At 37.2% G+C, this 6148-nt stretch overlaps 1 protein-coding gene across 8 annotated transcripts in view; it reads right to left on the reverse strand.

Annotated features, from left to right (window-relative positions):
- The window catches only part of CACNB2 (calcium voltage-gated channel auxiliary subunit beta 2), a 374475-nt gene that overhangs the window by 215918 nt on the left and 152409 nt on the right, over nucleotides 1-6148 (reverse strand). The gene's annotated exons all lie outside the window — the stretch shown is intronic.

Consider the following 6148-nt stretch of genomic DNA (forward strand, 5'->3'; position numbering starts at 1 on the left):
GCTCTAAATGCCTCAGATGTGGTAAGATGAACTGTGACATTGGTCAACACCTTCTCTTAGAAATGTCACACTTTTTATTTAGTCTGGATTTGACACTCTTGAGTTTAGATATTTTTAAAAGATTTTATTTATATATTTTTGTGCATGTGACAGAAAGATTAAGAGCATGAACTGAGGGGAGGGGCAGAGGGCAAAGTACACTCCCCACTGAGCAGGGAGACCGAAGCTGGGCTGGATCCCAAGACCCTGGGATCATGACCTGAGCTGAAAGCAGATGCTTAACCAACTGAGCCAACAGGCGCCCTCAAGTGTAGATTTTAAATGATATCTTTCATGTACCTGCTTGAAGTGTCTCTTTTTTTAAACCTTATCCAATACAAAAAAAAAAAAAAAAAGAAAGTTCAGCAGACCAGTAAGTGGTTTGGGGATAATTATTAGATCTTCCCTCTCCTTCCTTACCCACATTCCATTGGTCTGCAGGCCATGATCTTCCATCTCAAGCTCATTCAGGCAGAAAGCTAGCCCCAAGGGGAAGCCTATGGGGAGCATCTGCATGCAGAGGAGTTGACTCTCTCTCTCTCAGACATGTGCTCAGTAAGAACCCCTGGAAGAGAAATTCCACTAACTGGAAGCTTCGTGGTCTAAGACCATGGCTCAAACCCAAGAGAAAGAAGCCGGAGGGGAGAACAGAGGGCCTTTGGCTCTCAGCCTACCTCCAATTCTAGACTTTCTCTGTGAAGATAAACAGTTGGGTTCAAGAACATTTATCTATGGATGATGAGGAACCTGTTAAAGGATTTAGTCTACTGGAGAATTGATGAAAATCTGGGTTTAAAGGAATTTACTGAAGAGTAGAAATATTTGGAATGAGTTGGAGAGGAGACAGTTTGGAATTAGCACTCAGTACAGAGGCTGCTAGAGTCTAGTAGCTACAAAACAAGAGATCCCCGAATCAGTGCTATGGCCATGGGATTGGAAAGGAAAAGACAAAAAGAACACACTGGAATGTAACAAACTGCTTCTGAGTGCTAGCACTCTGATAAGCAATCCATATACATCATTTAAAAAAGTATTTCTACAGGAAAAGTTTTATTATCCCCATTTTACAGATAAATAAACTAAACCTCAAAGGTTAATAATGTCAAGGTCCTACAGCTGGTGGAAGAACCAAGCTTTAAACTCAGAATTTGCTTCTAAAGTTCATATATCCCCCATTATAGTCCATATATTCCCCATTTCAAAGCACTGTCAATGATGCTTTGGGTTTGAGTAAAAGAGAGGATAATGTCACCAGAGAGAGAAATAGGAAACAGGAAAGCAGCAGAAAAGCATTTGTTTGGAGACGGGACACGATGATTCGCTCCCCTTTAAATATATAACTACCCCGTAAGTTAGAACTATGATTATTTTTAAAAGGTGCACGTTTTAATATTTAAAAACATAATTAATAAAGCTGCCTTCATACATGTACATATTTCTTAATGCTTTATGGCAGGCTATAAAAAGCTATATAACTGCATATTGACTAAAGCCACCTGGTATACTCTCTCAGATTTCCAAGGCTAGTTATGGAGCTTATCTAAATAAGCTATTTACTAAATACGTAAAAAAATTTAAAAAAATGTTGGAAGAAGGAAAAAAACGATCTCCATGTGTGAGTTTTTGAAAGAACCTTAGAAGCTGTGAGCAAAAATAAGTAATTTACCTATTTATCTGTATCACGAGGCACACTTTGATAGCCTGTCAATTGAGTGAAACTGAAAAAAGGAAAACCTGCACAGGTGTTTGAAATAAGTATAATAAACTTAATATATCCAACAGGAAACAAGAGGGAGAAAAGAAGAATAGGGATATGTGTGTGTGTGTGTGTGTGTGTGTATATATATATATATACATCAAAATAATACATAAATATATGTATTATTAATATACAAAATAAATAAATACAAAAAATACATACACACACACACACACACACACACACACACATATATATATATATATATTTTTTTTTTTTCAGTGAGCAGGGTTAGGAGGGGCAGAGGAAGAAGGAGAGAGAGAACCTCAAGTGAACTCTGCACTCAGGGTGGAACCCGATGCAGGGCTCAATCCCACGACCGAGATCATGACCTGAGCTGAAATCAAGAGCCCATGCTTAACCAACTGAGCCAGCCAGGCACCAATAGGGACATATTTCTGATGACAGTAGCATATGTTCAGAGCATAAAAAAGAGAAATATAAAACTGGATATTTTCAGAGACTGTTATTGATGGAAAGACCAGTAATCTCGATACTGCTGTGAAACTTACATTACCTCATGAAGCAAAGCCAACAAAAGGCAAATCTCTGATAAGTTATCACAAAGTGATAACTTAAAACCATTCGGCTTTAAATTCATCAAGACAGACACAAATATCTATCAGAGAAGTTAAAAAAACAAGACCTCAGGAGATGAGTGAATACTTGACAATTTGAGTAAGACATTTATATGGAAATAAGATGAAACAGACAGTGACCAAGGAGAAGTGATAGAGTCTTTCACTGGAGTAGAGCTTTTCCACTTCAGAAACCTATTAATGCCCCATCCTGTATGTAGTGTGTTCTATTTTCATGTTAGTCTTTTAGCTAATTTCTAGTAACAGGTATTTTATAATACAATAACACGTGCCTACTTAATGCATTTGCTAGGAGCATCTCTATTAAGAAAAAGAAGGTAAAAATCCTAAAAAAAACAAAAACAAGAAATAGAAGGTAGATTCCAAACTTCTGAGTTCTTAATCACGAGCACTCTGTTAGGAGAATGTAATTCATTTATGTCCTTTATAGCCTGCCTTCATTTTCTTACATAAATTTTATTAGCTTTTTATGGTACCAAGAAAGCAGCTAATGAAATATGCTATGTACCATACAGAAATAATAATTTTAAAGAGGAGCACAGTTTTGGAATATCCAGAAACTTCAGTCTGATTGATATCAGCTCTTGAGAATTAAAAGAACAGCACAGCAGTTTGCTCAGCAATGGGATCTTAAGTGGGATCTTTTATTTCTGTATTCCTCAGGGTAGAGTGACTTTTCCACAAAGTAGGTCAGTCTGGCATAAAGTCAGATCTAAAGCCTTAAGGGGTCCATACAGCTTTAATGAACAATCTCCATATGACTATGTCTCAAAACACAGACTTCTGGAAGAGATTTTATAGTCAAAGAATATGTGGAGATGCCATAATAAAGTCTGCGTTATGTACTTAGCCACATCCTAACAAAAAGTAAAAACTGCTATTGGAAAAGTTGTGTTTCATATATCTGGATCTTTATCCCTAAGTATTCTTTCCCAATACCATCTTTAACGTTACTTTAGAATTTATTCTAATTTTGGTTACTCCAAAAACATCATTATTCTTATCTGTAACAATGACTCAACAACATTGAGACATCATCAAAATACACAAACTTCTCAACTCTGAAGGGCCATAACACTTTCTATAAAGCATGAATGTGTCATGATAATCAGTTCTCTCCCCTTCCTTTGTGCCATCTGTAACCCTTATCTGACAAGTGTGGTGTGCACTGTCCTAGGAGCCCCTATACACCACAGTCTCAGAGATTTGAATAGAGACCTTTAGATCTGCCTTGGAATCCCTAATGAAATAATTACCAAAGATGTGCAAGTGCATTCAGGAGACACAAAGACATTTTAAGAATGTCCCTGTGGTCCAGCCACGCTAGTCTCATGTACCTCAGCACGCTCCTGCCTCAGGACCTTTGCACCTCAACATTCCTTTGCTGGCAATGCTTGACTCCTACATTTCCACATGGCTGGTTCTGTTGTCTTCTTGAAGTATTTGCTCAAATAGTTGGATCAACCAATTTGCAACACCCCCTCCCAATTCCTGACACCTTCTAACCCATTCCCTGCTTTATTTCATTCAGCATATTACATACTACTTATGTGTTTGCTTTTTGTCTGTCTCCTTTCACTAAAATGTGAGCTCGATGCAGATGGGGATTTTCAAATATCTTATTCACTGCTGTTTCCTCAGGGCTGAGACTATCATAGAAAAGGCATTTAATAAGCATTTGTTGAATGATGGTTGAACCCTTACCATTGAGATGACTTGCTAATCCTCATATCTCAGAGAAGCAGGTAATTGCTATACTCATTCATTTTCCAGCCTGAGAAACTCTCAGGTGTGATATAAACAGGAGTCCAGACACCACGCTGCCACAGAGTGTGCATCACAAAAAGAAAGTGGCGTTTCACCCTGGATTGTGATATTCAGCAACACGTTTGTGTTTATCATATGGGCAAAGCATATCTAAGGAACACTCGAGATGAACCAGGGAAAGAGAGATACAAGACCCCCTCTCTCCACTGAGAGACTCGCTGTGTGGTCTGAGATGAGATGAATCATTTTATTCTCCCTTTAAATTCAAGTTTACATAAATGCTCAAATGGAAACTGGCCAACGGCAAAGGCAGGACTACCAGATACATTTCAGCCCACATAGCCAAAAAACTCAGACAAATGTCATTCAATGCCTAAAACAACCACAACTGATTAAATTCGAAGCATTGGTCAACATTTGAAAGTGCCTGTCTGTGCCCTGTATTTCAAAATAAGACATTTTCTAATACTAACGAATAGTCACTATTGGTTTGTTGCACGATCAGCACACACCAACAAAATTACTGTCTTCTCTATGATGTAATAGTAATTAAACTTATAAACTTTGCTTTTGACAAGCCCTGGTACAGAGACATTTATAGATTTATACAGTGGAATATACAGTGAAAATTATAACCTAAGAAAATACAAGCATTCTGACTCTATTAAAATAACCGTTCCTAAATTTTTAGCCAACAACTTGAACTTTTACAAAAATATTGGCACAACTGAGTCTGAAGTAAACCAAACCCAGTGGTGGTCTGAGCTTATAAAATGTTTCAAGTTTTGCCCTCATGGCAGAAACACTCCATTAGGCAGACACTGCTTTGGGAGAATTAATCTTTTAGAAGGGATTAATCGGATGAAGGAGGGGATATACTTTCAGAACTACTCTTTTCTTTGGTGTTTATACACTGGGAGAAAGTGGCAGAGACCCAACTGGGAATCACAATTAGCTGCTGGAGCCACCCGTACAGAGAGGGAATGAAATTCACTGGATAGGCCAGAGGTCTGTGGATCATACCCCTTGGTTATACTGGGAGGAGGCGAAAAAATCAACAGTAACAATAATAATGTCATGACCAAAGAAATCGATGTAAGTTTTGACGATGAATAATAACTTGAAAGAAAATTTTGTCAGTTGCTTGAAATAATTCTGGGAATTGGGAATTGTGCTTCAACTAAGATACATCTCTTTTTATGAAGAACAACCATCAATAACAGAAAAAGATCAGTCGCCATTTCAAATATGTATTGTGCTATTTCATACAAAGAATAACCTAATTAGTAAATTTCGAACTAAGGTAGTAGAAAATAGAATCCTTTCTTTCTCCTGAGTTATATTAAGAAGACCACAATCATAAATCTAATAAATTCTGCATCGAGTATGGTTGGGTTGTATGTGCTGGTGTTGGCTGAACACATTGGTGTCTGAGACCCAACTTTATATGGAGAGTAGAAGGGAATCCATTTGCCTATTAATTTTAATGTCCCAAACATGATAGCAGGGAACTAAAGCCACCTGTTCCTTTAAGGGTTTACAGATTGTTCCCATTATTTTGAGCTCAATCTAGTATATTATGTATTTTTGGTAGGAAACTAACTTAAAACAACATAAATGAGTGAAACTCAATTAGGATTAACATGTCCTTGTTGTTCCTGGAATGTGTAACTTCCACTGTGCATGTCTATTATTGACTGACAGAATTTAATTAGATGGGTAAAATCGAAAAATACCTATTGCTATCTTGCTTCTAAGAAAAAAAAAAAAAAAACAAACAGGGGGAATGAGATACCCAAATCATGAAAACTCTGCACATCCTACCAGTCAAATCTGACTTAATACTCCCCAAGGAAATCTACACTATCTTTGCTGAACACAAACAATTAAAAACACCTTAAAATCAAAACCTTGATTTTCATATTGAAACATGTTAAATTAGATGTAAAAAGGGAAGCCACTTCAAAGCGGCAACAGAAGCCTA

This window comes from Canis lupus, chromosome 5 (genome assembly GCF_048164855.1).
Source record: "Canis lupus baileyi chromosome 5, mCanLup2.hap1, whole genome shotgun sequence".
NCBI classification, from domain to species: Eukaryota; Metazoa; Chordata; class Mammalia; order Carnivora; family Canidae; genus Canis; species Canis lupus.